Source organism: Triticum urartu, chromosome 1A (assembly GCF_056163025.1).
Source record: "Triticum urartu cultivar PI428250 chromosome 1A, HENAU_Tu73, whole genome shotgun sequence".
Lineage (NCBI taxonomy): Eukaryota > Viridiplantae > Streptophyta > Magnoliopsida > Poales > Poaceae > Triticum > Triticum urartu.
This window is the reverse complement of record NC_141873.1, coordinates 37,908,235-37,925,503: the sequence shown is the minus strand read 5'-3', so window position 1 is coordinate 37,925,503 and position 17,269 is coordinate 37,908,235. Positions and strand designations below refer to the sequence as shown.

At 49.4% G+C, this 17,269-nt stretch overlaps 53 non-coding genes across 53 annotated transcripts; all 53 read right to left on the bottom strand.

Moving 5' to 3' along the window:
- Nucleotides 1-76: 76 nt before the first annotated feature.
- Nucleotides 77-195, bottom strand: LOC147988964 (5S ribosomal RNA). The gene has a single exon (XR_015614528.1). It is a non-coding gene; the product is annotated as a 5S ribosomal RNA (ribosomal RNA).
- A 209-nt stretch (nt 196-404) lies between these two features.
- Nucleotides 405-523, bottom strand: LOC147988963 (5S ribosomal RNA). Its single transcript, XR_015614527.1, has one exon. It is a non-coding gene; the product is annotated as a 5S ribosomal RNA (ribosomal RNA).
- A 210-nt stretch (nt 524-733) lies between these two features.
- Nucleotides 734-852, bottom strand: LOC147988962 (5S ribosomal RNA). The gene has a single exon (XR_015614526.1). It is a non-coding gene; the product is annotated as a 5S ribosomal RNA (ribosomal RNA).
- Nucleotides 853-1,061: 209 nt separating this feature from the next.
- LOC147988961 (5S ribosomal RNA) lies at nt 1,062-1,180 on the bottom strand. Its single transcript, XR_015614525.1, has one exon. It is a non-coding gene; the product is annotated as a 5S ribosomal RNA (ribosomal RNA).
- Nucleotides 1,181-1,389: 209 nt separating this feature from the next.
- Nucleotides 1,390-1,508, bottom strand: LOC147988960 (5S ribosomal RNA). Its single transcript, XR_015614524.1, has one exon. It is a non-coding gene; the product is annotated as a 5S ribosomal RNA (ribosomal RNA).
- A 209-nt stretch (nt 1,509-1,717) lies between these two features.
- Nucleotides 1,718-1,836, bottom strand: LOC147988959 (5S ribosomal RNA). The gene has a single exon (XR_015614523.1). It is a non-coding gene; the product is annotated as a 5S ribosomal RNA (ribosomal RNA).
- Nucleotides 1,837-2,045: 209 nt separating this feature from the next.
- On the bottom strand, nt 2,046-2,164 carry LOC147988958 (5S ribosomal RNA). Its single transcript, XR_015614522.1, has one exon. It is a non-coding gene; the product is annotated as a 5S ribosomal RNA (ribosomal RNA).
- A 209-nt stretch (nt 2,165-2,373) lies between these two features.
- LOC147988957 (5S ribosomal RNA) lies at nt 2,374-2,492 on the bottom strand. The gene has a single exon (XR_015614521.1). It is a non-coding gene; the product is annotated as a 5S ribosomal RNA (ribosomal RNA).
- Nucleotides 2,493-2,701: 209 nt separating this feature from the next.
- LOC147988956 (5S ribosomal RNA) lies at nt 2,702-2,820 on the bottom strand. Its single transcript, XR_015614520.1, has one exon. It is a non-coding gene; the product is annotated as a 5S ribosomal RNA (ribosomal RNA).
- A 209-nt stretch (nt 2,821-3,029) lies between these two features.
- LOC147988955 (5S ribosomal RNA) lies at nt 3,030-3,148 on the bottom strand. The gene has a single exon (XR_015614519.1). It is a non-coding gene; the product is annotated as a 5S ribosomal RNA (ribosomal RNA).
- A 209-nt stretch (nt 3,149-3,357) lies between these two features.
- LOC147988954 (5S ribosomal RNA) lies at nt 3,358-3,476 on the bottom strand. Its single transcript, XR_015614518.1, has one exon. It is a non-coding gene; the product is annotated as a 5S ribosomal RNA (ribosomal RNA).
- Nucleotides 3,477-3,685: 209 nt separating this feature from the next.
- On the bottom strand, nt 3,686-3,804 carry LOC147988953 (5S ribosomal RNA). Its single transcript, XR_015614517.1, has one exon. It is a non-coding gene; the product is annotated as a 5S ribosomal RNA (ribosomal RNA).
- A 209-nt stretch (nt 3,805-4,013) lies between these two features.
- On the bottom strand, nt 4,014-4,132 carry LOC147988952 (5S ribosomal RNA). The gene has a single exon (XR_015614516.1). It is a non-coding gene; the product is annotated as a 5S ribosomal RNA (ribosomal RNA).
- A 209-nt stretch (nt 4,133-4,341) lies between these two features.
- On the bottom strand, nt 4,342-4,460 carry LOC147988951 (5S ribosomal RNA). Its single transcript, XR_015614515.1, has one exon. It is a non-coding gene; the product is annotated as a 5S ribosomal RNA (ribosomal RNA).
- Nucleotides 4,461-4,669: 209 nt separating this feature from the next.
- Nucleotides 4,670-4,788, bottom strand: LOC147988950 (5S ribosomal RNA). The gene has a single exon (XR_015614514.1). It is a non-coding gene; the product is annotated as a 5S ribosomal RNA (ribosomal RNA).
- A 209-nt stretch (nt 4,789-4,997) lies between these two features.
- Nucleotides 4,998-5,116, bottom strand: LOC147988949 (5S ribosomal RNA). Its single transcript, XR_015614513.1, has one exon. It is a non-coding gene; the product is annotated as a 5S ribosomal RNA (ribosomal RNA).
- A 209-nt stretch (nt 5,117-5,325) lies between these two features.
- Nucleotides 5,326-5,444, bottom strand: LOC147988948 (5S ribosomal RNA). Its single transcript, XR_015614512.1, has one exon. It is a non-coding gene; the product is annotated as a 5S ribosomal RNA (ribosomal RNA).
- A 209-nt stretch (nt 5,445-5,653) lies between these two features.
- LOC147988947 (5S ribosomal RNA) lies at nt 5,654-5,772 on the bottom strand. The gene has a single exon (XR_015614511.1). It is a non-coding gene; the product is annotated as a 5S ribosomal RNA (ribosomal RNA).
- A 209-nt stretch (nt 5,773-5,981) lies between these two features.
- Nucleotides 5,982-6,100, bottom strand: LOC147988946 (5S ribosomal RNA). The gene has a single exon (XR_015614510.1). It is a non-coding gene; the product is annotated as a 5S ribosomal RNA (ribosomal RNA).
- A 209-nt stretch (nt 6,101-6,309) lies between these two features.
- LOC147988945 (5S ribosomal RNA) lies at nt 6,310-6,428 on the bottom strand. Its single transcript, XR_015614509.1, has one exon. It is a non-coding gene; the product is annotated as a 5S ribosomal RNA (ribosomal RNA).
- Nucleotides 6,429-6,637: 209 nt separating this feature from the next.
- On the bottom strand, nt 6,638-6,756 carry LOC147988944 (5S ribosomal RNA). The gene has a single exon (XR_015614508.1). It is a non-coding gene; the product is annotated as a 5S ribosomal RNA (ribosomal RNA).
- A 209-nt stretch (nt 6,757-6,965) lies between these two features.
- LOC147988943 (5S ribosomal RNA) lies at nt 6,966-7,083 on the bottom strand. Its single transcript, XR_015614118.1, has one exon. It is a non-coding gene; the product is annotated as a 5S ribosomal RNA (ribosomal RNA).
- Nucleotides 7,084-7,292: 209 nt separating this feature from the next.
- Nucleotides 7,293-7,411, bottom strand: LOC147988942 (5S ribosomal RNA). Its single transcript, XR_015614086.1, has one exon. It is a non-coding gene; the product is annotated as a 5S ribosomal RNA (ribosomal RNA).
- Nucleotides 7,412-7,620: 209 nt separating this feature from the next.
- Nucleotides 7,621-7,739, bottom strand: LOC147988941 (5S ribosomal RNA). Its single transcript, XR_015614074.1, has one exon. It is a non-coding gene; the product is annotated as a 5S ribosomal RNA (ribosomal RNA).
- A 208-nt stretch (nt 7,740-7,947) lies between these two features.
- LOC147988940 (5S ribosomal RNA) lies at nt 7,948-8,066 on the bottom strand. The gene has a single exon (XR_015614061.1). It is a non-coding gene; the product is annotated as a 5S ribosomal RNA (ribosomal RNA).
- A 210-nt stretch (nt 8,067-8,276) lies between these two features.
- Nucleotides 8,277-8,395, bottom strand: LOC147988939 (5S ribosomal RNA). The gene has a single exon (XR_015614050.1). It is a non-coding gene; the product is annotated as a 5S ribosomal RNA (ribosomal RNA).
- A 209-nt stretch (nt 8,396-8,604) lies between these two features.
- LOC147988938 (5S ribosomal RNA) lies at nt 8,605-8,723 on the bottom strand. The gene has a single exon (XR_015614507.1). It is a non-coding gene; the product is annotated as a 5S ribosomal RNA (ribosomal RNA).
- Nucleotides 8,724-8,932: 209 nt separating this feature from the next.
- Nucleotides 8,933-9,051, bottom strand: LOC147988937 (5S ribosomal RNA). Its single transcript, XR_015614039.1, has one exon. It is a non-coding gene; the product is annotated as a 5S ribosomal RNA (ribosomal RNA).
- A 209-nt stretch (nt 9,052-9,260) lies between these two features.
- LOC147988936 (5S ribosomal RNA) lies at nt 9,261-9,379 on the bottom strand. The gene has a single exon (XR_015614028.1). It is a non-coding gene; the product is annotated as a 5S ribosomal RNA (ribosomal RNA).
- A 209-nt stretch (nt 9,380-9,588) lies between these two features.
- LOC147988935 (5S ribosomal RNA) lies at nt 9,589-9,707 on the bottom strand. The gene has a single exon (XR_015614017.1). It is a non-coding gene; the product is annotated as a 5S ribosomal RNA (ribosomal RNA).
- Nucleotides 9,708-9,916: 209 nt separating this feature from the next.
- LOC147988934 (5S ribosomal RNA) lies at nt 9,917-10,035 on the bottom strand. The gene has a single exon (XR_015614006.1). It is a non-coding gene; the product is annotated as a 5S ribosomal RNA (ribosomal RNA).
- A 209-nt stretch (nt 10,036-10,244) lies between these two features.
- On the bottom strand, nt 10,245-10,363 carry LOC147988933 (5S ribosomal RNA). Its single transcript, XR_015614506.1, has one exon. It is a non-coding gene; the product is annotated as a 5S ribosomal RNA (ribosomal RNA).
- A 209-nt stretch (nt 10,364-10,572) lies between these two features.
- LOC147988932 (5S ribosomal RNA) lies at nt 10,573-10,691 on the bottom strand. Its single transcript, XR_015614505.1, has one exon. It is a non-coding gene; the product is annotated as a 5S ribosomal RNA (ribosomal RNA).
- A 209-nt stretch (nt 10,692-10,900) lies between these two features.
- Nucleotides 10,901-11,019, bottom strand: LOC147988931 (5S ribosomal RNA). Its single transcript, XR_015614504.1, has one exon. It is a non-coding gene; the product is annotated as a 5S ribosomal RNA (ribosomal RNA).
- Nucleotides 11,020-11,228: 209 nt separating this feature from the next.
- LOC147988930 (5S ribosomal RNA) lies at nt 11,229-11,347 on the bottom strand. Its single transcript, XR_015614503.1, has one exon. It is a non-coding gene; the product is annotated as a 5S ribosomal RNA (ribosomal RNA).
- A 209-nt stretch (nt 11,348-11,556) lies between these two features.
- Nucleotides 11,557-11,675, bottom strand: LOC147988929 (5S ribosomal RNA). The gene has a single exon (XR_015614502.1). It is a non-coding gene; the product is annotated as a 5S ribosomal RNA (ribosomal RNA).
- A 209-nt stretch (nt 11,676-11,884) lies between these two features.
- Nucleotides 11,885-12,003, bottom strand: LOC147988928 (5S ribosomal RNA). Its single transcript, XR_015614501.1, has one exon. It is a non-coding gene; the product is annotated as a 5S ribosomal RNA (ribosomal RNA).
- A 208-nt stretch (nt 12,004-12,211) lies between these two features.
- Nucleotides 12,212-12,329, bottom strand: LOC147988927 (5S ribosomal RNA). Its single transcript, XR_015614407.1, has one exon. It is a non-coding gene; the product is annotated as a 5S ribosomal RNA (ribosomal RNA).
- A 212-nt stretch (nt 12,330-12,541) lies between these two features.
- LOC147988926 (5S ribosomal RNA) lies at nt 12,542-12,660 on the bottom strand. Its single transcript, XR_015614500.1, has one exon. It is a non-coding gene; the product is annotated as a 5S ribosomal RNA (ribosomal RNA).
- Nucleotides 12,661-12,869: 209 nt separating this feature from the next.
- On the bottom strand, nt 12,870-12,988 carry LOC147988925 (5S ribosomal RNA). The gene has a single exon (XR_015614499.1). It is a non-coding gene; the product is annotated as a 5S ribosomal RNA (ribosomal RNA).
- Nucleotides 12,989-13,197: 209 nt separating this feature from the next.
- On the bottom strand, nt 13,198-13,316 carry LOC147988924 (5S ribosomal RNA). The gene has a single exon (XR_015614498.1). It is a non-coding gene; the product is annotated as a 5S ribosomal RNA (ribosomal RNA).
- A 209-nt stretch (nt 13,317-13,525) lies between these two features.
- On the bottom strand, nt 13,526-13,644 carry LOC147988923 (5S ribosomal RNA). Its single transcript, XR_015614496.1, has one exon. It is a non-coding gene; the product is annotated as a 5S ribosomal RNA (ribosomal RNA).
- A 210-nt stretch (nt 13,645-13,854) lies between these two features.
- Nucleotides 13,855-13,973, bottom strand: LOC147988922 (5S ribosomal RNA). The gene has a single exon (XR_015614495.1). It is a non-coding gene; the product is annotated as a 5S ribosomal RNA (ribosomal RNA).
- A 209-nt stretch (nt 13,974-14,182) lies between these two features.
- On the bottom strand, nt 14,183-14,301 carry LOC147988921 (5S ribosomal RNA). Its single transcript, XR_015614494.1, has one exon. It is a non-coding gene; the product is annotated as a 5S ribosomal RNA (ribosomal RNA).
- A 209-nt stretch (nt 14,302-14,510) lies between these two features.
- On the bottom strand, nt 14,511-14,629 carry LOC147988920 (5S ribosomal RNA). Its single transcript, XR_015614493.1, has one exon. It is a non-coding gene; the product is annotated as a 5S ribosomal RNA (ribosomal RNA).
- A 209-nt stretch (nt 14,630-14,838) lies between these two features.
- On the bottom strand, nt 14,839-14,957 carry LOC147988919 (5S ribosomal RNA). The gene has a single exon (XR_015614492.1). It is a non-coding gene; the product is annotated as a 5S ribosomal RNA (ribosomal RNA).
- Nucleotides 14,958-15,167: 210 nt separating this feature from the next.
- Nucleotides 15,168-15,286, bottom strand: LOC147988918 (5S ribosomal RNA). Its single transcript, XR_015614491.1, has one exon. It is a non-coding gene; the product is annotated as a 5S ribosomal RNA (ribosomal RNA).
- A 210-nt stretch (nt 15,287-15,496) lies between these two features.
- Nucleotides 15,497-15,615, bottom strand: LOC147988917 (5S ribosomal RNA). Its single transcript, XR_015614490.1, has one exon. It is a non-coding gene; the product is annotated as a 5S ribosomal RNA (ribosomal RNA).
- A 209-nt stretch (nt 15,616-15,824) lies between these two features.
- Nucleotides 15,825-15,943, bottom strand: LOC147988916 (5S ribosomal RNA). The gene has a single exon (XR_015614489.1). It is a non-coding gene; the product is annotated as a 5S ribosomal RNA (ribosomal RNA).
- A 212-nt stretch (nt 15,944-16,155) lies between these two features.
- On the bottom strand, nt 16,156-16,274 carry LOC147988915 (5S ribosomal RNA). Its single transcript, XR_015614487.1, has one exon. It is a non-coding gene; the product is annotated as a 5S ribosomal RNA (ribosomal RNA).
- A 209-nt stretch (nt 16,275-16,483) lies between these two features.
- On the bottom strand, nt 16,484-16,602 carry LOC147988914 (5S ribosomal RNA). The gene has a single exon (XR_015614209.1). It is a non-coding gene; the product is annotated as a 5S ribosomal RNA (ribosomal RNA).
- Nucleotides 16,603-16,814: 212 nt separating this feature from the next.
- LOC147988913 (5S ribosomal RNA) lies at nt 16,815-16,933 on the bottom strand. The gene has a single exon (XR_015614208.1). It is a non-coding gene; the product is annotated as a 5S ribosomal RNA (ribosomal RNA).
- A 211-nt stretch (nt 16,934-17,144) lies between these two features.
- Nucleotides 17,145-17,263, bottom strand: LOC147988912 (5S ribosomal RNA). Its single transcript, XR_015614486.1, has one exon. It is a non-coding gene; the product is annotated as a 5S ribosomal RNA (ribosomal RNA).
- Between the last annotated feature and the right edge of the window lie 6 nt (nt 17,264-17,269).

Here is a 17,269-nt window from a genome sequence, read left to right as displayed (position 1 = left end):
AAATAATAAAACGTGGTAAATATATGTCGCGGCCGTGAGCTTTCTTTTGCACGCCGCGCAAAAAAATTTTAAAAAGGGAATGCAACACGAGGACTTCCCAGGAGGTCACCCATCCTAGTACTACTCTCGCCCAAGCACGCTTAACTTCGGAGTTCTGATGGGATCCGGTGCTTTAGTGCTGGTATGATCGCATCCGACATGTTACCCCCGTCTTCGTCCCTTATGCTTGCCCCTCCCAGCTCCACTACAAAGACGATCGTACTTTGCTTTCCCCGCCGCTACACGCGTGAATAATGACCAACGAGCTAAAACTTACCGCAAACGTGCAAAATAATAAAACGTGGTAAATATATGTCGCGGCCGTGAGCTTTCTTTTGCACGCCGCGCAAAAAAATTTTAAAAAGGGAATGCAACACGAGGACTTCCCAGGAGGTCACCCATCCTAGTACTACTCTCGCCCAAGCACGCTTAACTTCGGAGTTCTGATGGGATCCGGTGCTTTAGTGCTGGTATGATCGCATCCGACATGTTACCCCCGTCTTCGTCCCTTATGCTTGCCCCTCCCAGCTCCACTACAAAGACGATCGTACTTTGCTTTCCCCGCCGCTACACAGCGTGAATAATGACCAACGAGCTAAAACTTACCGCAAACGTGCAAAATAATAAAACGTGGTAAATATATGTCGCGGCCGTGAGCTTTCTTTTGCACGCCGCGCAAAAAAATTTTAAAAAGGGAATGCAACACGAGGACTTCCCAGGAGGTCACCCATCCTAGTACTACTCTCGCCCAAGCACGCTTAACTTCGGAGTTCTGATGGGATCCGGTGCTTTAGTGCTGGTATGATCGCATCCGACATGTTACCCCCGTCTTCGTCCCTTATGCTTGCCCCTCCCAGCTCCACTACAAAGACGATCGTACTTTGCTTTCCCCGCCGCTACACGCGTGAATAATGACCAACGAGCTAAAACTTACCGCAAACGTGCAAAATAATAAAACGTGGTAAATATATGTCGCGGCCGTGAGCTTTCTTTTGCACGCCGCGCAAAAAAATTTTAAAAAGGGAATGCAACACGAGGACTTCCCAGGAGGTCACCCATCCTAGTACTACTCTCGCCCAAGCACGCTTAACTTCGGAGTTCTGATGGGATCCGGTGCTTTAGTGCTGGTATGATCGCATCCGACATGTTACCCCCGTCTTCGTCCCTTATGCTTGCCCCTCCCAGCTCCACTACAAAGACGATCGTACTTTGCTTTCCCCGCCGCTACACGCGTGAATAATGACCAACGAGCTAAAACTTACCGCAAACGTGCAAAATAATAAAACGTGGTAAATATATGTCGCGGCCGTGAGCTTTCTTTTGCACGCCGCGCAAAAAAATTTTAAAAAGGGAATGCAACACGAGGACTTCCCAGGAGGTCACCCATCCTAGTACTACTCTCGCCCAAGCACGCTTAACTTCGGAGTTCTGATGGGATCCGGTGCTTTAGTGCTGGTATGATCGCATCCGACATGTTACCCCCGTCTTCGTCCCTTATGCTTGCCCCTCCCAGCTCCACTACAAAGACGATCGTACTTTGCTTTCCCCGCCGCTACACGCGTGAATAATGACCAACGAGCTAAAACTTACCGCAAACGTGCAAAATAATAAAACGTGGTAAATATATGTCGCGGCCGTGAGCTTTCTTTTGCACGCCGCGCAAAAAAATTTTAAAAAGGGAATGCAACACGAGGACTTCCCAGGAGGTCACCCATCCTAGTACTACTCTCGCCCAAGCACGCTTAACTTCGGAGTTCTGATGGGATCCGGTGCTTTAGTGCTGGTATGATCGCATCCGACATGTTACCCCCGTCTTCGTCCCTTATGCTTGCCCCTCCCAGCTCCACTACAAAGACGATCGTACTTTGCTTTCCCCGCCGCTACACGCGTGAATAATGACCAACGAGCTAAAACTTACCGCAAACGTGCAAAATAATAAAACGTGGTAAATATATGTCGCGGCCGTGAGCTTTCTTTTGCACGCCGCGCAAAAAAATTTTAAAAAGGGAATGCAACACGAGGACTTCCCAGGAGGTCACCCATCCTAGTACTACTCTCGCCCAAGCACGCTTAACTTCGGAGTTCTGATGGGATCCGGTGCTTTAGTGCTGGTATGATCGCATCCGACATGTTACCCCCGTCTTCGTCCCTTATGCTTGCCCCTCCCAGCTCCACTACAAAGACGATCGTACTTTGCTTTCCCCGCCGCTACACGCGTGAATAATGACCAACGAGCTAAAACTTACCGCAAACGTGCAAAATAATAAAACGTGGTAAATATATGTCGCGGCCGTGAGCTTTCTTTTGCACGCCGCGCAAAAAAATTTTAAAAAGGGAATGCAACACGAGGACTTCCCAGGAGGTCACCCATCCTAGTACTACTCTCGCCCAAGCACGCTTAACTTCGGAGTTCTGATGGGATCCGGTGCTTTAGTGCTGGTATGATCGCATCCGACATGTTACCCCCGTCTTCGTCCCTTATGCTTGCCCCTCCCAGCTCCACTACAAAGACGATCGTACTTTGCTTTCCCCGCCGCTACACGCGTGAATAATGACCAACGAGCTAAAACTTACCGCAAACGTGCAAAATAATAAAACGTGGTAAATATATGTCGCGGCCGTGAGCTTTCTTTTGCACGCCGCGCAAAAAAATTTTAAAAAGGGAATGCAACACGAGGACTTCCCAGGAGGTCACCCATCCTAGTACTACTCTCGCCCAAGCACGCTTAACTTCGGAGTTCTGATGGGATCCGGTGCTTTAGTGCTGGTATGATCGCATCCGACATGTTACCCCCGTCTTCGTCCCTTATGCTTGCCCCTCCCAGCTCCACTACAAAGACGATCGTACTTTGCTTTCCCCGCCGCTACACGCGTGAATAATGACCAACGAGCTAAAACTTACCGCAAACGTGCAAAATAATAAAACGTGGTAAATATATGTCGCGGCCGTGAGCTTTCTTTTGCACGCCGCGCAAAAAAATTTTAAAAAGGGAATGCAACACGAGGACTTCCCAGGAGGTCACCCATCCTAGTACTACTCTCGCCCAAGCACGCTTAACTTCGGAGTTCTGATGGGATCCGGTGCTTTAGTGCTGGTATGATCGCATCCGACATGTTACCCCCGTCTTCGTCCCTTATGCTTGCCCCTCCCAGCTCCACTACAAAGACGATCGTACTTTGCTTTCCCCGCCGCTACACGCGTGAATAATGACCAACGAGCTAAAACTTACCGCAAACGTGCAAAATAATAAAACGTGGTAAATATATGTCGCGGCCGTGAGCTTTCTTTTGCACGCCGCGCAAAAAAATTTTAAAAAGGGAATGCAACACGAGGACTTCCCAGGAGGTCACCCATCCTAGTACTACTCTCGCCCAAGCACGCTTAACTTCGGAGTTCTGATGGGATCCGGTGCTTTAGTGCTGGTATGATCGCATCCGACATGTTACCCCCGTCTTCGTCCCTTATGCTTGCCCCTCCCAGCTCCACTACAAAGACGATCGTACTTTGCTTTCCCCGCCGCTACACGCGTGAATAATGACCAACGAGCTAAAACTTACCGCAAACGTGCAAAATAATAAAACGTGGTAAATATATGTCGCGGCCGTGAGCTTTCTTTTGCACGCCGCGCAAAAAAATTTTAAAAAGGGAATGCAACACGAGGACTTCCCAGGAGGTCACCCATCCTAGTACTACTCTCGCCCAAGCACGCTTAACTTCGGAGTTCTGATGGGATCCGGTGCTTTAGTGCTGGTATGATCGCATCCGACATGTTACCCCCGTCTTCGTCCCTTATGCTTGCCCCTCCCAGCTCCACTACAAAGACGATCGTACTTTGCTTTCCCCGCCGCTACACGCGTGAATAATGACCAACGAGCTAAAACTTACCGCAAACGTGCAAAATAATAAAACGTGGTAAATATATGTCGCGGCCGTGAGCTTTCTTTTGCACGCCGCGCAAAAAAATTTTAAAAAGGGAATGCAACACGAGGACTTCCCAGGAGGTCACCCATCCTAGTACTACTCTCGCCCAAGCACGCTTAACTTCGGAGTTCTGATGGGATCCGGTGCTTTAGTGCTGGTATGATCGCATCCGACATGTTACCCCCGTCTTCGTCCCTTATGCTTGCCCCTCCCAGCTCCACTACAAAGACGATCGTACTTTGCTTTCCCCGCCGCTACACGCGTGAATAATGACCAACGAGCTAAAACTTACCGCAAACGTGCAAAATAATAAAACGTGGTAAATATATGTCGCGGCCGTGAGCTTTCTTTTGCACGCCGCGCAAAAAAATTTTAAAAAGGGAATGCAACACGAGGACTTCCCAGGAGGTCACCCATCCTAGTACTACTCTCGCCCAAGCACGCTTAACTTCGGAGTTCTGATGGGATCCGGTGCTTTAGTGCTGGTATGATCGCATCCGACATGTTACCCCCGTCTTCGTCCCTTATGCTTGCCCCTCCCAGCTCCACTACAAAGACGATCGTACTTTGCTTTCCCCGCCGCTACACGCGTGAATAATGACCAACGAGCTAAAACTTACCGCAAACGTGCAAAATAATAAAACGTGGTAAATATATGTCGCGGCCGTGAGCTTTCTTTTGCACGCCGCGCAAAAAAATTTTAAAAAGGGAATGCAACACGAGGACTTCCCAGGAGGTCACCCATCCTAGTACTACTCTCGCCCAAGCACGCTTAACTTCGGAGTTCTGATGGGATCCGGTGCTTTAGTGCTGGTATGATCGCATCCGACATGTTACCCCCGTCTTCGTCCCTTATGCTTGCCCCTCCCAGCTCCACTACAAAGACGATCGTACTTTGCTTTCCCCGCCGCTACACGCGTGAATAATGACCAACGAGCTAAAACTTACCGCAAACGTGCAAAATAATAAAACGTGGTAAATATATGTCGCGGCCGTGAGCTTTCTTTTGCACGCCGCGCAAAAAAATTTTAAAAAGGGAATGCAACACGAGGACTTCCCAGGAGGTCACCCATCCTAGTACTACTCTCGCCCAAGCACGCTTAACTTCGGAGTTCTGATGGGATCCGGTGCTTTAGTGCTGGTATGATCGCATCCGACATGTTACCCCCGTCTTCGTCCCTTATGCTTGCCCCTCCCAGCTCCACTACAAAGACGATCGTACTTTGCTTTCCCCGCCGCTACACGCGTGAATAATGACCAACGAGCTAAAACTTACCGCAAACGTGCAAAATAATAAAACGTGGTAAATATATGTCGCGGCCGTGAGCTTTCTTTTGCACGCCGCGCAAAAAAATTTTAAAAAGGGAATGCAACACGAGGACTTCCCAGGAGGTCACCCATCCTAGTACTACTCTCGCCCAAGCACGCTTAACTTCGGAGTTCTGATGGGATCCGGTGCTTTAGTGCTGGTATGATCGCATCCGACATGTTACCCCCGTCTTCGTCCCTTATGCTTGCCCCTCCCAGCTCCACTACAAAGACGATCGTACTTTGCTTTCCCCGCCGCTACACGCGTGAATAATGACCAACGAGCTAAAACTTACCGCAAACGTGCAAAATAATAAAACGTGGTAAATATATGTCGCGGCCGTGAGCTTTCTTTTGCACGCCGCGCAAAAAAATTTTAAAAAGGGAATGCAACACGAGGACTTCCCAGGAGGTCACCCATCCTAGTACTACTCTCGCCCAAGCACGCTTAACTTCGGAGTTCTGATGGGATCCGGTGCTTTAGTGCTGGTATGATCGCATCCGACATGTTACCCCCGTCTTCGTCCCTTATGCTTGCCCCTCCCAGCTCCACTACAAAGACGATCGTACTTTGCTTTCCCCGCCGCTACACGCGTGAATAATGACCAACGAGCTAAAACTTACCGCAAACGTGCAAAATAATAAAACGTGGTAAATATATGTCGCGGCCGTGAGCTTTCTTTTGCACGCCGCGCAAAAAAATTTTAAAAAGGGAATGCAACACGAGGACTTCCCAGGAGGTCACCCATCCTAGTACTACTCTCGCCCAAGCACGCTTAACTTCGGAGTTCTGATGGGATCCGGTGCTTTAGTGCTGGTATGATCGCATCCGACATGTTACCCCCGTCTTCGTCCCTTATGCTTGCCCCTCCCAGCTCCACTACAAAGACGATCGTACTTTGCTTTCCCCGCCGCTACACGCGTGAATAATGACCAACGAGCTAAAACTTACCGCAAACGTGCAAAATAATAAAACGTGGTAAATATATGTCGCGGCCGTGAGCTTTCTTTTGCACGCCGCGCAAAAAAATTTTAAAAAGGGAATGCAACACGAGGACTTCCCAGGAGGTCACCCATCCTAGTACTACTCTCGCCCAAGCACGCTTAACTTCGGAGTTCTGATGGGATCCGGTGCTTTAGTGCTGGTATGATCGCATCCGACATGTTACCCCCGTCTTCGTCCCTTATGCTTGCCCCTCCCAGCTCCACTACAAAGACGATCGTACTTTGCTTTCCCCGCCGCTACACGCGTGAATAATGACCAACGAGCTAAAACTTACCGCAAACGTGCAAAATAATAAAACGTGGTAAATATATGTCGCGGCCGTGAGCTTTCTTTTGCACGCCGCGCAAAAAAATTTTAAAAAGGGAATGCAACACGAGGACTTCCCAGGAGGTCACCCATCCTAGTACTACTCTCGCCCAAGCACGCTTAACTTCGGAGTTCTGATGGGATCCGGTGCTTTAGTGCTGGTATGATCGCATCCGACATGTTACCCCCGTCTTCGTCCCTTATGCTTGCCCCTCCCAGCTCCACTACAAAGACGATCGTACTTTGCTTTCCCCGCCGCTACACGCGTGAATAATGACCAACGAGCTAAAACTTACCGCAAACGTGCAAAATAATAAAACGTGGTAAATATATGTCGCGGCCGTGAGCTTTCTTTTGCACGCCGCGCAAAAAAATTTTAAAAAGGGAATGCAACACGAGGACTCCCAGGAGGTCACCCATCCTAGTACTACTCTCGCCCAAGCACGCTTAACTTCGGAGTTCTGATGGGATCCGGTGCTTCAGTGCTGGTATGATCGCATCCGACATGTTACCCCCGTCTTCGTCCCTTATGCTTGCCCCTCCCAGCTCCACTACAAAGACGATCGTACTTTGCTTTCCCCGCCGCTACACGCGTGAATAATGACCAACGAGCTAAAACTTACCGCAAACGTGCAAAATAATAAAACGTGGTAAATATATGTCGCGGCCGTGAGCTTTCTTTTGCACGCCGCGCAAAAAAATTTTAAAAAGGGAATGCAACACGAGGACTTCCCAGGAGGTCACCCATCCTAGTACTACTCTCGCCCAAGCACGCTTAACTTCGGAGTTCTGATGGGATCCGGTGCTTCAGTGCTGGTATGATCGCATCCGACATGTTACCCCCGTCTTCGTCCCTTATGCTTGCCCCTCCCAGCTCCACTACAAAGACGATCGTACTTTGCTTTCCCCGCCGCTACACGCGTGAATAATGACCAACGAGCTAAAACTTACCGCAAACGTGCAAAATAATAAAACGTGGTAAATATATGTCGCGGCCGTGAGCTTTCTTTTGCACGCCGCGCAAAAAAATTTTAAAAAGGGAATGCAACACGAGGACTTCCCAGGAGGTCACCCATCCTAGTACTACTCTCGCCCAAGCACGCTTAACTTCGGAGTTCTGATGGGATCCGGTGCTTCAGTGCTGGTATGATCGCATCCGACATGTTACCCCCGTCTTCGTCCCTTATGCTTGCCCCTCCCAGCTCCACTACAAAGACGATCGTACTTTGCTTTCCCCGCCGCTACACGCGTGAATAATGACCAACGAGCTAAAACTTACCGCAAACGTGCAAAATAATAAAACGTGGTAAATATATGTCGCGGCCGTGAGCTTTCTTTTGCACGCCGCGCAAAAAATTTTAAAAAGGGAATGCAACACGAGGACTTCCCAGGAGGTCACCCATCCTAGTACTACTCTCGCCCAAGCACGCTTAACTTCGGAGTTCTGATGGGATCCGGTGCTTCAGTGCTGGTATGATCGCATCCGACATGTTACCCCCCGTCTTCGTCCCTTATGCTTGCCCCTCCCAGCTCCACTACAAAGACGATCGTACTTTGCTTTCCCCGCCGCTACACGCGTGAATAATGACCAACGAGCTAAAACTTACCGCAAACGTGCAAAATAATAAAACGTGGTAAATATATGTCGCGGCCGTGAGCTTTCTTTTGCACGCCGCGCAAAAAAATTTTAAAAAGGGAATGCAACACGAGGACTTCCCAGGAGGTCACCCATCCTAGTACTACTCTCGCCCAAGCACGCTTAACTTCGGAGTTCTGATGGGATCCGGTGCTTCAGTGCTGGTATGATCGCATCCGACATGTTACCCCCGTCTTCGTCCCTTATGCTTGCCCCTCCCAGCTCCACTACAAAGACGATCGTACTTTGCTTTCCCCGCCGCTACACGCGTGAATAATGACCAACGAGCTAAAACTTACCGCAAACGTGCAAAATAATAAAACGTGGTAAATATATGTCGCGGCCGTGAGCTTTCTTTTGCACGCCGCGCAAAAAAATTTTAAAAAGGGAATGCAACACGAGGACTTCCCAGGAGGTCACCCATCCTAGTACTACTCTCGCCCAAGCACGCTTAACTTCGGAGTTCTGATGGGATCCGGTGCTTTAGTGCTGGTATGATCGCATCCGACATGTTACCCCCGTCTTCGTCCCTTATGCTTGCCCCTCCCAGCTCCACTACAAAGACGATCGTACTTTGCTTTCCCCGCCGCTACACGCGTGAATAATGACCAACGAGCTAAAACTTACCGCAAACGTGCAAAATAATAAAACGTGGTAAATATATGTCGCGGCCGTGAGCTTTCTTTTGCACGCCGCGCAAAAAAATTTTAAAAAGGGAATGCAACACGAGGACTTCCCAGGAGGTCACCCATCCTAGTACTACTCTCGCCCAAGCACGCTTAACTTCGGAGTTCTGATGGGATCCGGTGCTTCAGTGCTGGTATGATCGCATCCGACATGTTACCCCCGTCTTCGTCCCTTATGCTTGCCCCTCCCAGCTCCACTACAAAGACGATCGTACTTTGCTTTCCCCGCCGCTACACGCGTGAATAATGACCAACGAGCTAAAACTTACCGCAAACGTGCAAAATAATAAAACGTGGTAAATATATGTCGCGGCCGTGAGCTTTCTTTTGCACGCCGCGCAAAAAAATTTTAAAAAGGGAATGCAACACGAGGACTTCCCAGGAGGTCACCCATCCTAGTACTACTCTCGCCCAAGCACGCTTAACTTCGGAGTTCTGATGGGATCCGGTGCTTCAGTGCTGGTATGATCGCATCCGACATGTTACCCCCGTCTTCGTCCCTTATGCTTGCCCCTCCCAGCTCCACTACAAAGACGATCGTACTTTGCTTTCCCCGCCGCTACACGCGTGAATAATGACCAACGAGCTAAAACTTACCGCAAACGTGCAAAATAATAAAACGTGGTAAATATATGTCGCGGCCGTGAGCTTTCTTTTGCACGCCGCGCAAAAAAATTTTAAAAAGGGAATGCAACACGAGGACTTCCCAGGAGGTCACCCATCCTAGTACTACTCTCGCCCAAGCACGCTTAACTTCGGAGTTCTGATGGGATCCGGTGCTTCAGTGCTGGTATGATCGCATCCGACATGTTACCCCCGTCTTCGTCCCTTATGCTTGCCCCTCCCAGCTCCACTACAAAGACGATCGTACTTTGCTTTCCCCGCCGCTACACGCGTGAATAATGACCAACGAGCTAAAACTTACCGCAAACGTGCAAAATAATAAAACGTGGTAAATATATGTCGCGGCCGTGAGCTTTCTTTTGCACGCCGCGCAAAAAAATTTTAAAAAGGGAATGCAACACGAGGACTTCCCAGGAGGTCACCCATCCTAGTACTACTCTCGCCCAAGCACGCTTAACTTCGGAGTTCTGATGGGATCCGGTGCTTCAGTGCTGGTATGATCGCATCCGACATGTTACCCCCGTCTTCGTCCCTTATGCTTGCCCCTCCCAGCTCCACTACAAAGACGATCGTACTTTGCTTTCCCCGCCGCTACACGCGTGAATAATGACCAACGAGCTAAAACTTACCGCAAACGTGCAAAATAATAAAACGTGGTAAATATATGTCGCGGCCGTGAGCTTTCTTTTGCACGCCGCGCAAAAAAATTTTAAAAAGGGAATGCAACACGAGGACTTCCCAGGAGGTCACCCATCCTAGTACTACTCTCGCCCAAGCACGCTTAACTTCGGAGTTCTGATGGGATCCGGTGCTTTAGTGCTGGTATGATCGCATCCGACATGTTACCCCCGTCTTCGTCCCTTATGCTTGCCCCTCCCAGCTCCACTACAAAGACGATCGTACTTTGCTTTCCCCGCCGCTACACGCGTGAATAATGACCAACGAGCTAAAACTTACCGCAAACGTGCAAAATAATAAAACGTGGTAAATATATGTCGCGGCCGTGAGCTTTCTTTTGCACGCCGCGCAAAAAAATTTTAAAAAGGGAATGCAACACGAGGACTTCCCAGGAGGTCACCCATCCTAGTACTACTCTCGCCCAAGCACGCTTAACTTCGGAGTTCTGATGGGATCCGGTGCTTTAGTGCTGGTATGATCGCATCCGACATGTTACCCCCGTCTTCGTCCCTTATGCTTGCCCCTCCCAGCTCCACTACAAAGACGATCGTACTTTGCTTTCCCCGCCGCTACACGCGTGAATAATGACCAACGAGCTAAAACTTACCGCAAACGTGCAAAATAATAAAACGTGGTAAATATATGTCGCGGCCGTGAGCTTTCTTTTGCACGCCGCGCAAAAAAATTTTAAAAAGGGAATGCAACACGAGGACTTCCCAGGAGGTCACCCATCCTAGTACTACTCTCGCCCAAGCACGCTTAACTTCGGAGTTCTGATGGGATCCGGTGCTTTAGTGCTGGTATGATCGCATCCGACATGTTACCCCCGTCTTCGTCCCTTATGCTTGCCCCTCCCAGCTCCACTACAAAGACGATCGTACTTTGCTTTCCCCGCCGCTACACGCGTGAATAATGACCAACGAGCTAAAACTTACCGCAAACGTGCAAAATAATAAAACGTGGTAAATATATGTCGCGGCCGTGAGCTTTCTTTTGCACGCCGCGCAAAAAAATTTTAAAAAGGGAATGCAACACGAGGACTTCCCAGGAGGTCACCCATCCTAGTACTACTCTCGCCCAAGCACGCTTAACTTCGGAGTTCTGATGGGATCCGGTGCTTTAGTGCTGGTATGATCGCATCCGACATGTTACCCCCGTCTTCGTCCCTTATGCTTGCCCCTCCCAGCTCCACTACAAAGACGATCGTACTTTGCTTTCCCCGCCGCTACACGCGTGAATAATGACCAACGAGCTAAAACTTACCGCAAACGTGCAAAATAATAAAACGTGGTAAATATATGTCGCGGCCGTGAGCTTTCTTTTGCACGCCGCGCAAAAAAATTTTAAAAAGGGAATGCAACACGAGGACTTCCCAGGAGGTCACCCATCCTAGTACTACTCTCGCCCAAGCACGCTTAACTTCGGAGTTCTGATGGGATCCGGTGCTTTAGTGCTGGTATGATCGCATCCGACATGTTACCCCCGTCTTCGTCCCTTATGCTTGCCCCTCCCAGCTCCACTACAAAGACGATCGTACTTTGCTTTCCCCGCCGCTACACGCGTGAATAATGACCAACGAGCTAAAACTTACCGCAAACGTGCAAAATAATAAAACGTGGTAAATATATGTCGCGGCCGTGAGCTTTCTTTTGCACGCCGCGCAAAAAAATTTTAAAAAGGGAATGCAACACGAGGACTTCCCAGGAGGTCACCCATCCTAGTACTACTCTCGCCCAAGCACGCTTAACTTCGGAGTTCTGATGGGATCCGGTGCTTTAGTGCTGGTATGATCGCATCCGACATGTTACCCCCGTCTTCGTCCCTTATGCTTGCCCCTCCCAGCTCCACTACAAAGACGATCGTACTTTGCTTTCCCCGCCGCTACACGCGTGAATAATGACCAACGAGCTAAAACTTACCGCAAACGTGCAAAATAATAAAACGTGGTAAATATATGTCGCGGCCGTGAGCTTTCTTTTGCACGCCGCGCAAAAAATTTTAAAAAGGGAATGCAACACGAGACTTCCCAGGAGGTCACCCATCCTAGTACTACTCTCGCCCAAGCACGCTTAACTTCGGAGTTTCTGATGGATCCGGTGCTTTAGTGCTGGTATGATCGCATCCGACATGTTACCACCGTCTTCGTCCTTATGCTTGCCTCCCAGCTCCACTACAAAGACGTTCGTACTTTGCTTTCCCCGCCGCTACACGCGTGAATAATGACCAACGAGCTAAAACTTACCGCAAACGTGCAAAATAATAAAAATAAAACGTGGTAAATATATGTCGCGGCCGTGAGCTTTCTTTTGCACGCCGCGCAAAAAAATTTTAAAAAGGGAATGCAACACGAGGACTTCCCAGGAGGTCACCCATCCTAGTACTACTCTCGCCCAAGCACGCTTAACTTCGGAGTTCTGATGGGATCCGGTGCTTTAGTGCTGGTATGATCGCATCCGACATGTTACCCCCGTCTTCGTCCCTTATGCTTGCCCCTCCCAGCTCCACTACAAAGACGATCGTACTTTGCTTTCCCCGCCGCTACACGCGTGAATAATGACCAACGAGCTAAAACTTACCGCAAACGTGCAAAATAATAAAACGTGGTAAATATATGTCGCGGCCGTGAGCTTTCTTTTGCACGCCGCGCAAAAAAATTTTAAAAAGGGAATGCAACACGAGGACTTCCCAGGAGGTCACCCATCCTAGTACTACTCTCGCCCAAGCACGCTTAACTTCGGAGTTCTGATGGGATCCGGTGCTTTAGTGCTGGTATGATCGCATCCGACATGTTACCCCCGTCTTCGTCCCTTATGCTTGCCCCTCCCAGCTCCACTACAAAGACGATCGTACTTTGCTTTCCCCGCCGCTACACGCGTGAATAATGACCAACGAGCTAAAACTTACCGCAAACGTGCAAAATAATAAAACGTGGTAAATATATGTCGCGGCCGTGAGCTTTCTTTTGCACGCCGCGCAAAAAAATTTTAAAAAGGGAATGCAACACGAGGACTTCCCAGGAGGTCACCCATCCTAGTACTACTCTCGCCCAAGCACGCTTAACTTCGGAGTTCTGATGGGATCCGGTGCTTTAGTGCTGGTATGATCGCATCCGACATGTTACCCCCGTCTTCGTCCCTTATGCTTGCCCCTCCCAGCTCCACTACAAAGACGATCGTACTTTGCTTTCCCCGCCGCTACACGCGTGAATAATGACCAACGAGCTAAAACTTACCGCAAACGTGCAAAATAATAAAACGTGGTAAATATATGTCGCGGCCGTGAGCTTTCTTTTGCACGCCGCGCAAAAAAATTTTAAAAAGGGAATGCAACACGAGGACTTCCCAGGAGGTCACCCATCCTAGTACTACTCTCGCCCAAGCACGCTTAACTTCGGAGTTCTGATGGGATCCGGTGCTTTAGTGCTGGTATGATCGCATCCGACATGTTACCCCCGTCTTCGTCCCTTATGCTTGCCCCCTCCCAGCTCCACTACAAAGACGATCGTACTTTGCTTTCCCCGCCGCTACACGCGTGAATAATGACCAACGAGCTAAAACTTACCGCAAACGTGCAAAATAATAAAACGTGGTAAATATATGTCGCGGCCGTGAGCTTTCTTTTGCACGCCGCGCAAAAAAATTTTAAAAAGGGAATGCAACACGAGGACTTCCCAGGAGGTCACCCATCCTAGTACTACTCTCGCCCAAGCACGCTTAACTTCGGAGTTCTGATGGGATCCGGTGCTTTAGTGCTGGTATGATCGCATCCGACATGTTACCCCCGTCTTCGTCCCTTATGCTTGCCCCTCCCAGCTCCACTACAAAGACGATCGTACTTTGCTTTCCCCGCCGCTACACGCGTGAATAATGACCAACGAGCTAAAACTTACCGCAAACGTGCAAAATAATAAAACGTGGTAAATATATGTCGCGGCCGTGAGCTTTCTTTTGCACGCCGCGCAAAAAAATTTTAAAAAGGGAATGCAACACGAGGACTTCCCAGGAGGTCACCCATCCTAGTACTACTCTCGCCCAAGCACGCTTAACTTCGGAGTTCTGATGGGATCCGGTGCTTTAGTGCTGGTATGATCGCATCCGACATGTTACCCCCGTCTTCGTCCCTTATGCTTGCCCCTCCCAGCTCCACTACAAAGACGATCGTACTTTGCTTTCCCCGCCGCTACACGCGTGAATAATGACCAACGAGCTAAAACTTACCGCAAACGTGCAAAATAATAAAACGTGGTAAATATATGTCGCGGCCGTGAGCTTTCTTTTGCACGCCGCGCAAAAAAATTTTAAAAAGGGAATGCAACACGAGGACTTCCCAGGAGGTCACCCATCCTAGTACTACTCTCGCCCAAGCACGCTTAACTTCGGAGTTCTGATGGGATCCGGTGCTTTAGTGCTGGTATGATCGCATCCGACATGTTACCCCCCGTCTTCGTCCCTTATGCTTGCCCCTCCCAGCTCCACTACAAAGACGATCGTACTTTGCTTTCCCCGCCGCTACACGCGTGAATAATGACCAACGAGCTAAAACTTACCGCAAACGTGCAAAATAATAAAACGTGGTAAATATATGTCGCGGCCGTGAGCTTTCTTTTGCACGCCGCGCAAAAAAATTTTAAAAGGGAATGCAACACGAGGACTTCCCAGGAGGTCACCCATCCTAGTACTACTCTCGCCCAAGCACGCTTAACTTCGGAGTTCTGATGGGATCCGGTGCTTTAGTGCTGGTATGATCGCATCCGACATGTTACCCCCGTCTTCGTCCCTTATGCTTGCCCCTCCCAGCTCCACTACAAAGACGATCGTACTTTGCTTTCCCCGCCGCTACACGCGTGAATAATGACCAACGAGCTAAAACTTACCGCAAACGTGCAAAATAATAAAACGTGGTAAATATATGTCGCGGCCGTGAGCTTTCTTTTGCACGCCGCGCAAAAAAAATTTTAAAAAGGGAATGCAACACGAGGACTTCCCAGGAGGTCACCCATCCTAGTACTACTCTCGCCCAAGCACGCTTAACTTCGGAGTTCTGATGGGATCCGGTGCTTTAGTGCTGGTATGATCGCATCCGACATGTTACCCCCCGTCTTCGTCCCTTATGCTTGCCCCTCCCAGCTCCACTACAAAGACGATCGTACTTTGCTTTCCCCCGCCGCTACACGCGTGAATAATGACCAACGAGCTAAAACTTACCGCAAACGTGCAAAATAATAAAACGTGGTAAATATATGTCGCGGCCGTGAGCTTTCTTTTGCACGCCGCGCAAAAAAATTTTAAAAAGGAATGCAACACGAGGACTTCCCAGGAGGTCACCCATCCTAGTACTACTCTCGCCCAAGCACGCTTAACTTCGGAGTTCTGATGGGATCCGGTGCTTTAGTGCTGGTATGATCGCATCCGACATGTTACCCCCGTCTTCGTCCCTTATGCTTGCCCCTCCCAGCTCCACTACAAAGACGATCGTACTTTGCTTTCCCCGCCGCTACACGCGTGAATAATGACCAACGAGCTAAAACTTACCGCAAACGTGCAAAATAATAAAACGTGGTAAATATATGTCGCGGCCGTGAGCTTTCTTTTGCACGCCGCGCAAAAAAATTTTAAAAAGGGAATGCAACACGAGGACTTCCCAGGAGGTCACCCATCCTAGTACTACTCTCGCCCAAGCACGCTTAACTTCGGAGTTCTGATGGGATCCGGTGCTTTAGTGCTGGTATGATCGCATCCTACATGTTACCCCCCGTCTTCGTCCCTTATGCTTGCCCCTCCCAGCTCCACTACAAAGACGATCGTACTTTGCTTTCCCCCGCCGCTACACGCGTGAATAATGACCAACGAGCTAAAACTTACCGCAAACGTGCAAAATAATAAAACGTGGGTAAATATATGTCGCGGCCGTGAGCTTTCTTTTGCACGCCGCGCAAAAAAATTTTAAAAAGGGAATGCAACACGAGGACTTCCCAGGAGGTCACCCATCCTAGTACTACTCTCGCCCAAGCACGCTTAACTTCGGAGTTCTGATGGGATCCGGTGCTTTAGTGCTGGTATGATCGCATCCGACATGTTACCCCCAGTCTTCGTCCCTTATGCTTGCCCCTCCCAGCTCCACTACAAAGACGATCGTACTTTGCTTTCCCCGCCGCTACACGCGTGAATAATGACCAACGAGCTAAAACTTACCGCAAACGTGCAAAATAATAAACGTGGTAAATATATGTCGCGGCCGTGAGCTTTCTTTTGCACGCCGCGCAAAAAAATTTTAAAAAGGGAATGCAACACGAGGACTTCCCAGGAGGTCACCCATCCTAGTACTACTCTCGCCCAAGCACGCTTAACTTCGGAGTTCTGATGGGATCCGGTGCTTTAGTGCTGGTATGATCGCATCTTATGCTTGCCCCTCCCAGTCTTCGTCCCTTATGCTTGCCCCTCCCAGCTCCACTACAAAGACGATCGTACTTTGCTTTCCCCGCCGCTACACGCGTGAATAATGACCAACGAGCTAAAACTTACCGCAAACGTGCAAAATAATAAAACGTGGTAAATATATGTCGCGGCCGTGAGCTTTCTTTTGCACGCCGCGCAAAAAAATTTTAAAAAGGGAATGCAACACGAGGACTTCCCAGGAGGTCACCCATCCTAGTACTACTCTCGCCCAAGCACGCTTAACTTCGGAGTTCTGATGGGATCCGGTGCTTTAGTGCTGGTATGATCGCATCTTATGCTTGCCCCTCCCAGCTTCGTCCCTTATGCTTGCCCCTCCCAGCTCCACTACAAAGACGATCGTACTTTGCTTTCCCCGCCGCTACACGCGTGAATAATGACCAACGAGCTAAAACTTACCGCAAACGTGCAAAATAATAAAACGTGGTAAATATATGTCGCGGCCGTGAGCTTTCTTTTGCACGCCGCGCAAAAAAATTTTAAAAAGGGAATGCAACACGAGGACTTCCCAGGAGGTCACCCATCCTAGTACTACTCTCGCCCAAGCACGCTTAACTTCGGAGTTCTGATGGGATCCGGTGCTTTAGTGCTGGTATGATCGCATCCGACATG